The sequence below is a fragment of the Ixodes scapularis genome, unplaced genomic scaffold (assembly GCF_016920785.2).
Source record: "Ixodes scapularis isolate PalLabHiFi unplaced genomic scaffold, ASM1692078v2 PGA_scaffold9__187_contigs__length_104089568, whole genome shotgun sequence".
In the NCBI taxonomy this organism is placed as follows: domain Eukaryota; kingdom Metazoa; phylum Arthropoda; class Arachnida; order Ixodida; family Ixodidae; genus Ixodes; species Ixodes scapularis.
The window spans coordinates 94,285,618-94,297,073 of record NW_024609884.1 but is presented as its reverse complement, the minus strand read 5'-3'; the positions used below and the strand labels follow the sequence as shown (position 1 = coordinate 94,297,073).

At 45.3% G+C, this 11,456-nt stretch overlaps 1 pseudogene; it reads right to left on the bottom strand.

The window, feature by feature from the left end:
• Nucleotides 1-3,283: 3,283 nt before the first annotated feature.
• LOC120846299 lies at nt 3,284-4,370 on the bottom strand (annotated as a pseudogene).
• Between the last annotated feature and the right edge of the window lie 7,086 nt (nt 4,371-11,456).

Here is an 11,456-nt window from a genome sequence, read left to right as displayed (position 1 = left end):
TCATTTCACGTGCACGGAAATTCAGGAAAGCGATTATTATTAAAGGGACACTGACACCCCCAAAAATTTTTTTTAATTTTTTCCAGGCGCTTCATTATGGTGTCGGAGGACTACCCAATTAATATTTTGCAACAGAGTAGCGTATTTCTTTAATATAGCCAAAAGACGCAACTGCTCGAAACCGAAACCGAAACCCGACGGAGATCGGAGAAGTGGAGAGAAGAGAGTGACTGGCGGAAGTCACGTGGCTACACCCGACCGTGCGGTTTTTTTTTTTTTTTTCTCCGGTAGCACACGACACGACATGCGGCGTGCGGGAACTGCTTGCCGTGCGATTCTTTTGCAGTTATGTTTGTTCCGCTCGTTGTTCTGTACTCCAAGATGAGTTGTTTTGTACATTGAGGAGTTCGAGATGAGTAGTGAGTGTCCGTGGTGAATTTCCATGATCGGCTCCGAAAAGAATACACCCAAGATGTTGCGTGAAGAGGTGGCTCACATGTCCTGCATCCGAAAAAAAGTGGCATTGTGCGACAGAGTTTCCGAAAGATCAACGGGATCGGGACCAATGGCTGGCTGCAATTCCTGTAGAACATTTACGGGCACCTCGGAAAGCGGACGCTACCTGATTTATATGCTCCTTGCATTTTGTGGAAAGTGATTACATTGATTAGACATGAGGAAGATACATAGAAAGGGGGGACGGACAACGCATTCTGTGCGTTGTCGTTTCGCATTCTGTGCGTTCGTCGTTTCGCGTATCGTGGGACTCGCGGGGACGGCGATGGCAGCGGACGACGGGCGTGGGACCTCTATTTCGTTGTCCGTCCCCCCTTTCTATGTATCTTCCTCATGTCTAATTACCGTTACCAACACGCTCGTTTTGTACTTGATTACATTGAGTTTGCAGGTGTCAAAACGGAAATCCCATACCGTTTAATTCAGCGAAGTATCGCCCACAACATTTGTTTGTTCGTTTCTTCAGTGATGATTGTAAAAAAAAAGAAAAAGATATGTAAACATCAGAAAATGCTTGAAAAAAAAAAAAACACGGTGGATCGAACCCGGTCCTGCCGCGTGTGAAGCGGACGTCTTTCCCACTGAGCTACTGGGGCATCTCGTTGCTGGTGGATCTCTTTCCTTAGTAATAATCCAGCTGGTAAACTGTAAGTTGGAAAGTTTGCTGTCGATTTTTCTCTAGCAAAAGCACTCCCGGGTCGAAGTCGGGAAGCACCACGCTTTGGGGACATTCTCACCTTGTAAAGAAATCGTACGGGTGCATATTCAACTCGAAGTAGACACGTCGTGCTTGACGTTTGCGCGAGCGTTGTCTTCAGCCACGAGAAGGGAGCGACGGCTCGGCGACGTCTTCGTGCAAATCGGCTTGATGGCAGGGCGTGTCGTACGGGATGAATACCAATTCTTTTGATCAGTCCCAAATTTCTCTTTTAACGGTAGACAGAATTCGCCGGTACCGCGAACGACAGTTCTGAAATAGAGGTCCCACGCCCGTCGTCCGCTGCCATCGCCGTCCCCGCGAGTCCCACGATACGCGAAACGACGAACGCACAGTATGCTTCCGGTTGTCTGTGGAACTTTTTTTTTCAATCAACGTAATTACAGCTTTTTAGAAGCCACAAAAAATGGGTTTCATATTTTTTTTCTATTTTAAATATTGAGTGTGTGCCTTCACTGACCCACGACTTTGATTAAATTTGGTGGTCGCATCGATACCTTAGAAAACGGCCCGTGACCGCGAAAAAGAGAGTGAGCGAGACTCGAACCGGCCAATTCTTGATCGGCGGTTTTCGGGCGGAAAGAAACCGAATTTCGAGGCGCAAATTCTGTTCTGGGTAGTTGAGCTCTCATATGTCACGTACAACTAAAAACCTCGGCGAGCATAAATACCCTGTCAGTGTCCCTTTAAAAATATGTTTTAAAAAAATCATTTTTAATTTTTAGGTTCTTGGATTTAGGAACTAATTATATACCCTTACACTGAATTTGATAACCATACGCCAGATACTTTTGTTAAAATGAAATATTTTCAACACATTGTGAGGCAGTAACAAAGTAAAGGAGTTCAATGTTTTTCATGCCTTTTTCTCAGTTCCACCTTTTGCTGCAATTTCATACAAACAAATATTTTTTGAAGGTAAAAGTATTCTGATATCACAATCAAGATGTTTCTGAACTGAAATTTAGTGGGGAATAGGGCTATCTACTTTCAAAAATTGACATAGGACAGATATGCAGCTAATTTCTTAGGTAATAGCTCTTCCTCATATTTGAGTTTGAAAAACTAGATCCCACATCCCCCTCTTTGTATTCAAGCCGTCAAAATGGTGCTTAATAGCTTCATTTGCATATTATAGATTTCTTACTGAAGAGTGACACATCTTATGCAGGTATGTAAAATTGTCCTAAAGAGTTGAAAGTTTTCACAATACACCTACATCTGATGTCAAACCTCCCCTGAAAATTTCATTTTGATCAATTTGAATAATTCAGAAGTTAAATCTCTAGCCAGTGTCCCCCCTTAATCTATCATTCAAAGAAACATACGGCAAAGGGATCTTATACACCACTCACGAAGCACAAGTGACAGACATTTTCTGTGCACCTTGGTACATTTTAGGGCCTTCCACATTCTGTGTTATGGGCATTCGTGTCATTCGTTAGCGCTGTCAGGAAAAGAGATATTTTCTTGTGGAAAAAAATGAGCCACGTAGTTAACGGGTAAGAAATGTAAATTACGAACACACTTTTCGGTTGGTGAGTGTTGCCCTTTTTTTTGTGCAATCTTTTAAGATACTGAGTGTGTTTTTCTTTACCTGTTTCCTCTATCGAAATGCCTCAGTTGCGAGTACAGCATTATCCTGTCGTGTTTGTCCTTTTTCATAGTCCACATTTTCTGAGCTGTTTTCCACATCATGTACTGTGATAAACACTTTATTGTGACAAAAAAAGATCCGAAGGAAACAGGAAAGCTTTCTAAGGTGAGAAGGTATGTGAAGTGTAATTTAGAGATGATGAAAATAGAATGCTTAACATTGTTTTTTTAGTATTTACCTTATTAAAGACTAGGGACTACACTTAATGGTGTTAGTTGCATTTGAGTGCTTCCGTGAGCTGAATTCCAAAATGCAATAACATATTAAAGTGCTCAGGTGCAGCAAAACTGCATTGATAACTATTCTTTTCCAAACTAAGTGGCTATCATGGTTGAGCTTTTTTTTGTATGTCATAATATGCATGGTCTTTTCTTCTAGGTGATGGAGCAACATTATTGGGGGAGACCAACTGCGCACTGAAAGTCACTGAGGACATTTGGTTCGGATGCTGTTCCTGCATCTATGTGACCAGAGATCAGCGTGGAATTGTGAGCCACCTGCTTGCCCATAAAGATGAACAATTCAAGTGCCAGCATCCTCCCACATCTAGCTCTAGGTCCCAAGTGCTCAGCAACACTCAAAAGTGCAAAAGTGATAAGTTCTTTGAGTGCATGTTTTGCCCCCGAGCCTTTGCTCAAAATTCTTATCTGCGAAGCCATAATCGAATACACACTGGTGAAAAGCCATTTAAGTGCAAGCTCCGCCCAAAACCCTTTGCTCAAAGTGGCAGTCTGATCTACCACAATCACACCCACACAGGTGAAAAGCAATACAAATGCAAGCTGTGCCCCCAAGCCTTTGGTCAGAATACCAGTCTGATCCACCATAATCGAACACACAGTGGTGAAAAGCCATTTAAGTGCAAGCTGTGCAACCAAGCCTTTACTCAGAATTCCAATCTGATCCGCCACAATCGAACACGCAGTGATGAAAAGCCATTTAAGTGCAAGCAGTGCCCCCAAGCCTTTGCTCAAAATTCCTATCTGATAAAGCATAATCGAATGCACACTGGTGAAAAGCCATTTAAGTGCAAACAGTGCCCCAAAGCCTTTGCTCAAAGTTCCAATCTGCAAAGCCATAATCGAACGCACACAGGTGAAAAGCCATTTAAGTGCAAGCAGTGCCCCCAAGCCTTTTCTCATAATACCAGTCTGATCAACCATTATCGAATACACAGTGTTTGAAAACTTTACAAGTGCAAACAATGCCCCACAAGCTTTGCTCAGGATAGGAGTTTATCTGCCAGAACCAGATGCACACCTGTGGAATGCATTCTGGCTGACCTGTATGTTGAGCCTACCCTAGCTGTGTGTAATCATTTAACATGTGCAGGACTTTATGCCATTTCACTCAAACTATTTATATACCCAAGTGGAAAGTAGATTCCGAAAATCTTTGCTCAGATTAATAGTTAAGTTCGCCACACCGAGGCGCTTATGCACATTAAGCCTCACAAATTCCAGCAGCGTCCTGGTACATTTTTAAATGGTTTTGCCTTCCCTAGCGAAAATTCCAGAGGTTTCTATCTGTATTGGGTGTATCAGGTTATGGTCCAGTAGGAATGTCATCCAGTAGAATTCTGTTGAAACCAATGAAGACCTATTGGTCATAATCAATAGAGGCCTATTGATCTAGAGGAACCAATACAGGTCTGTTGGTCTCTAGGAAGCAAGATACACCTATTGGTCTATAGAAAACAATAGAGATCCAGTGGACTATTGGTTCCTATAGACCAGGGGTCTTAAAAAAAAATGTTTGTGACTCGCTGAGAAGCGGCCCGCAGGCAACCGGTTGCGAGTCCCAGTTTCCATGTCTCGAGCGCTAGGAATGATGGGTCATAGTAATCTAATCTCGTGGATTCATTTTCGCTAAAAAATTTGCTCTGCTATTTTAACGTATGTACATAATTTATAGTTCTCTGTCTCCATTTGCCCTTTGTTTTGATTTATTTCTTGCTTCCGAGCTTTTTGTAGCGTACATCAATTCCGCTACTAGTCTGCAACCCCGAGCTAATCGTTAAAGGATGCATGTCGGCTGCGCAAACTCTCGCTTAGTAGGAGCAAGTGCCAAAGATAAAGCTATGAGCTCGGGATCCTCACCTTCAAAAATTATCACCATTAAAAGACATCAGAGTGTTATAATAAAAAATGGTGAGGCATTTAACAACTGTCAAATCAAAATGTTATTTTTTAAAGACATGTTGAGCTGGAAACGACAGAATATGTGCTCTCTTGTTTTATTAAAAATGGTGGGGAGGTGTAATTTTAATTTATGTTATCACATCAGGTCAGTGCTCAAGGTAGTCATATAAACGAATCAAATTTAAAAATGTCACAGGCAAAACTGAGTTTACGAAAAGCATAGGGCATGAAGTCTCCTCTCATTAAAATCTTCTAACAGCTCCCTCCCCCCTCCCGTCTTATGTTGGCTCTTGGCCTTTCCAATGTGGGCTATCTGGCCCCCACACTGAAATGAGTTTGAGATCACTGTTGTAGACCATTAGAGGCTTTTTGCATACTGGTTCATGAGTAGAATGAATAGAGGACCAAACACTCGTTGAACTCTATTGATAATGATGGGGCCAGTGCACCAATTCCTGGTCTTTAAAGAATAGTATGGATATCACACTCGAGATGAGGATTGCTTCATCTTCCTGCAGAATGAACAATGTCCATTTTGGAAGATGACAATCGAAATGTGTGGACAGTTGACCTGCCAGTTACTAAAACCTAATCAAGCTTGGATAGACTTATGAAGAAAAGAATGTTGTGAACATGTTTCCATTTTTTTTTAATCTACTGAGGGTTTGGTGTAGTTGACTAATTAATGATATTATTAAGTGTGCTATTTTTTAGGGACATTCAGTGTCCATTTCAGAGGATGGTAATAAACATAGCTAATCTTGAATATTTTATTTGAGCCCCTAAGTTATCAAATCAGTAACTGTTTGAAACATGAAATCAGGCATATACTGTATTTTCCGGACTATAAGTCGCACCCTTGTATAAGTTGCACATCCGTATGTGGAGCCGATTTCGTGGAAAAGTTGACACATAAGCTGCATCTCTCAACACGGTTCACGCGATGAGTTTTTTAGTTTGTGTGAATCACGAAATCAGAGTTTCGCCATTTGCACACAATCGGCTAAACAGCACGTATCTCTCAACGCATAACTTTGACGGTTCGACTCGCAAAAAATGCCCATAGCACAGTGCTGTTTGGCGGCGGCGATCGAGTGTTTCGCAGCAAACGGCCATAAAATGCGCAAAATGAGAAGGTAGTTGGTTTTACTTGAGCGAGCGAAAGTTTAACAAGCGAGACACTCGTAAACCAAGCTTTCGACTGCTAGGCCTAGCCTAGGCCAAGTCCCGGAGACGACGCGAGCATTGATGCGAAGGCAGAAAGATAAACCTTGACATAATTTTTTTCGGGACATCTAAAAGATAGGTTAGGCACAACCCTTCATTTTACGCGTAGCAACACGGCGGGAGCACGGCAGAACGAAACTGCTTATCAACCGAGAACTAAAAAAGACGCGAGAAAATATTCTGCACTGCATGTATACCAGCCCACTTACCTTTTTAGTGTTACTGAACTGAAGCAAAAGAATATGGAACCATGGCTGAATTAGGCAACGTCGATAACATGCTGCAAAAGCTTTATTTTCACTGTCTTGCCTATCCACATTGAGCCGCTTCAAAAAAAACAAGATTTCTCGCTTTCTGAGTCAGTTATGAAAAGTGTAAAAGAGTGCGGCGACAGCAGTGCCTCCTGGAAGGGGCAATACTACCTATGACTACAAAGTCACAGTGCTCTACGAAAGACGGCGCGCGGCGCATAAAAAAATGGCGTCACACAGTTAATTTTTTTTAATTGTTGTATAAAACACACAAAGAAAAATGTTTGAAAAAAAATCATCACTTATACACCGGAAAATACGGTAATGAGAATACACTTTTTTGTATGTTCGGCAGGTAGAGCATGAAACTGTAACTGCAACTTTTAAAATAGTATTTTTAATAAAAACTGGCCATGGAACCGTGCGGATCTAATTCAAGCCCCGACCAGGGCGCCCCTAGCGGCAAACGGGTCCGTTGCATCGGGCATCTTCTGCCAGTCGCTGCGTTGGTTGGCGTTGTAGTGGGTTAGCGCTGTAATTTCTGAGATGGCTATTCCGCACCGAGAAAGCCGCAACAATTGCTGCGTGGTCGGCAAGATCGCGCACGGCACGAAGTACTACATCGTCCCTTCGAAGCCGTACGAGGCGGAGTACTGCGCGACCTGGGTACGACCAGCTCTGGGTACGACTTGTGCGTCCATACAGGTTAGTGGTGTTTCTTACCTTCCAGTTCGCGCTTTGTTTAAGCTGCTGACGAATAATACAATTAACTTTTTTTCTCTTCTAGCGACAATGGAACAGCATCGACACCGACGGCAAACTCTAAAGTATGCAGCAAATACTTCACCGGAATCGAGAAGCGGAATGCGGTCGCCCTCCTAAGCCTACCCTTGGATGTTTCCATCAGCCTACAGGAAGATAGTAAAGAGAATCGCGGAACGGCGCGAAAAAAAATTGTCCAGTCATTGTCAAGCTGATTCAGAAATAAACGTACATAATTACCGCAGTCCACTCAACGCCAACTAAATTTTTTTGCGGGCGCGCTTAATTTTGTTTGCAGAGTACGGCGCTCCGTGACATCCACTTGTCCGTCGAAACGGACCTCCTTCACGTCGCACACGCGGCCAGATTCATGAAACAGTTTTCTCTTCGTCATATTGGCACCACGGAAGAAGCTTTCTGGATTAACCCCGTCGTAATCACCCCGGGAACACTGTCCGTTGTTCTGCTAATCGCCACTGCTTCCCCCCGATGATTCTGCACCGCCTACCGAAGAAGCTTTCCGGATTCGTAGTCGCCCACTGTCCTCTCTGCTGTTCGTTGCTATTACTTCGCGATGATTCTAAGCCGGCGGCACCGGCTTCCGAAGGAACTTTCCGAACTCGTAACTGCCTTAAATTCCGTCGTAATCACGACGGGGACACTGTCCGCCGTGCTGTTCGTCGCCATTGCTGCCCGATGCTCCTGCGGCGGCTACCGCCAGGTGGCCAGGTCGCGGCGAACAATAGGCGACCGTCGCGACACGGCCGGCTTGCTCGCTTCCGTGGCTTCAACTTTAAAATGAGAAACTAAAGCATTATTTTGAACCAGACTCCTTTGAACAACTCCTTTGACATAAAAATGACAATATTTTAATGGAATATAGAGTTTTGACAAACATTTAATACTGCACAAAATTTGTGGCAAGAAGTTGACCAAAACTAACTGCCAACTAAAGCTGTACTTTAAAAGCAATTGAACATGGTACAGCTCATTTGCCATAAAAATGACAAACGTTGTATATTAAAAAATATTTAACACTGTTCAACTCTGTTGGAAATAAATTGACTAGACATCTAAAATTAAAATGAGTATTTTCAACAGATAGGGAACATTTCACGGGTCTTGGTTTGGACTAACAACAACCTCAACACAAAAAGAAAAAAACTTTTGTGAAAGAAAAAAAAAAATTAACAGTGCCATGGTTTTTGCTGAACTGAGGCTGGTTACAATTTTTGATATGTACAACAATATTGAGAAGTTTCTGTTATGCGTCGGTTCTTTTAGAGTTTTGGATTGACAGGATGGCGCTGGATTTTAAAACATAATGTGTTCTTTATTGTTCTAATGGCGCCCGGCTGGCTCTGCGACGAGTTGCCAGTAGGGCTAACGCAACATAGGTGGCGCTACCTTTCATTACATATATAACACGCCCCTTTTTTCTTTTTTTACAAGTTCATGCGGTTTGGAGGACGGGCTTGTCTTCCTGAACGTGTGTGACCTGAGGTCGTCGGTCCACTGCTGGTATCACATGGTACATTCGCTGCGCGGGAGGAGTCTTCATCTAAGTCAGACAATGGGCACAGATCCTCCACACTCCTTTGCACTTGGGGTGGTGCCTCTCGATCCCTCGGTGGCAGATGTGCTTCTCTCAGGTGGTAGCGGTTTCTGCGGTATGTGCCTCCACCGTTTCCTTGTACGATGATTGAGCGCGGCTCTGGACCGAATGCTGTGATCTCACCCAGCGTCCGCTTGTTGTTCAGCCAGAACCAGACTTGCTGTCCAGGTCTCAGCGGCTTCAGGGTGGATGTGTGCTGGTCTCCATGATTGTGTTGTTCCTTTTGACGAGCTTAAAGTCCTTGCTGGTGGGCTTTCGTAGGGTAGTCTGGAACCAGTAGCTTCGGATGTACTGGAAGCAGGGTGCGAACTTTTCGGCCCATAAGCATTTCTGCTGGAGATGGCAGCGTGGATGTTGGCGTTGAGCGGTAGGTGAGGAGGGCCATGTCCAGGTCCTCACCCGACTGTAGTGTCTTGCAGAGTGTGTCCTTGATCGTTTTGATCGCTCGCTCTGCTTGTCCATTTGACCAAGGGTAGTGGGGTGATGATGTCCGGTGTATGATGGACCATGAGGCGTTGAAGTCTGCGAATTCCTTGCTGTCAAAGGGAGGACCGTTGTCCGAAATGATCTCGTTCGGGATCCCAAAGCGTGCATACATCTTCTTCAGACTGCTGATGACGGGTTGGCTAGCAGTTGAAGACAGCCTTTCTACTTCGACATACTTTGAGTAGTAGTCGAGTACAAGCAAGTGCGACGCTCCATTCTGATGGAAGATGTCGATTCCCAGTTTCTGCCACGGCAGAGATGGTAGCGAGATGTCCATTAGTGGTTGGTGGTGGTTTGCGGGCATGTGGTGCTGACATGTGACGCAGTGCTTTACCATGTCTTCCACATCTTGTGTCATTCCTGGCCAGTAAAGTGCTTCTCGAGCCCGAGCTTTGCATGCTGACATTCCACAATGCCCCACATGAAGTTTCTGGAGTGCTGCTGGTTAAGCAACTTCCGGAATCACAAGGTGGAGTCCACAACAGAGTAGTCTTTCTCCGAAGTGAAGTTCTTTCCTGCAGTCCCAAAACCTCTGTGCCGATGGATGTACTTCGTGTCTCTCTGGCCAGCTGTCCTGGACATACCTGACCACACGCTGCAGGGTTGGATCGGCGGCTGTTTGCACTCTGATGAGATTTAAAGTTTCAAACGAGGCTCCGACGAGCAGGCAGACTGACTGACGGATGTCCACCGATGATGTGTCAACTGAGACGGAGGTCAGAGGAGCTCTGGACAATGCGTCAGCTGCGACGAGCTCTTTTCCTGGCACAAAGACCAGTTGTGCATCATACGGCTGTAGTCGTAGTAAGAGACGTTGGAGTCTGGGAGACACCGCATCATATGGCTTTTGTACCAGACCAAGAAGAGGTCGATGATCAGTCTCCACTTCAAAAGGGCGTTTATACAAAAAAATAGTGGAAGTGTTCTGCACCATACACAATGGCCAACAGTTGTTTTTCGATTTGGGCGTACTTCTGTTGAGCACTTGACAGTGTTGCAGATGCAAAAGCGACTGGCTTGCCTTGCTGTAGCAGCACAGCCCCCAATCTGTACGAGCTTGTGTCAACCGACAGGGTTGTCTTCTGGGCATACCTCGGCATTCTCACTCATGAGTGCGATCACTCACGATAACTCACGCTCACCGTCAGATTTGAGGTGATTGTGAGTGAGGCCGCGAGTCTCGCAAAATTGTGAGTGTGAGTGTGAGTGTGATCGTGAGGTACGTGAACTCATGAGTGTGAGTGTGAGTTCTGAGAACTGATGAGCGCGAGTCTAATCGTGAGTGTGATCGCGAGTTCTGCGAACTCATGAGCGTGAGTTTGATCGTGAGTGTGATTGTGAGTTCTTAAAACTCTTGAGTGTGAGTGTGAGCTTGAGCGCTAAGTGAAGTACTCATGAGTGTGAGTTTTGAGGTCTCTTGAGTGTGATTGTGAGTTTCGAGGCTCATGATCATGAGCCTGAATCAAGGCGTGAGTCTTAGGGTGGATATGTGTCCGGTGGTCGCATTAGTCTGCGTGATGACGTGAGCCTGAGGACCATGGCCATGATGAGTCGCGGTGAGCGCTGGTATTATCTTAGCTGGGTTGGTCACGTGAGCTCCCGGGCCGTCTTAGTGGGCGAGGAGACGCTTGCTTCGCAACTACTGCGTGGGGTTCAGGTCTTCAGGGTTGGTTTGGTGTCGCTCGCCTGCACCTTCGCCATGTAAACGCGCCGGTTCCTGTGGAGGGCGAGGAGGGGGGGGGGGGAGGTGCTTGTTCTTGCAGGCTCCTACTTGCCAGCGCCCTCCGCAATGTCTCAACCAGCTGTAGAGGGTAGAGGGGGTATGGGCATGGGGGGGGGGGGGGGGGGATGTTCGCTTTCGTCTCTCCTCGGCGTTCGCTCTTCGCTTCACGGCAGGCGGCGAGACGCCAACGGACTGATGGCGCCTCGAGGCGGCGCCGTAACGTCGGAGTTGGGAGAGCGCTCCAAACGGTTAGCGCTCCTCTCTCTGTGGCATGGAAAGGTTCGTGTGGATCCTGTTGTCAAGTTGGTGTCAGTGCCCTATTGAAAATTCCATCAAGCTACGTAATTTGGGACACTGACT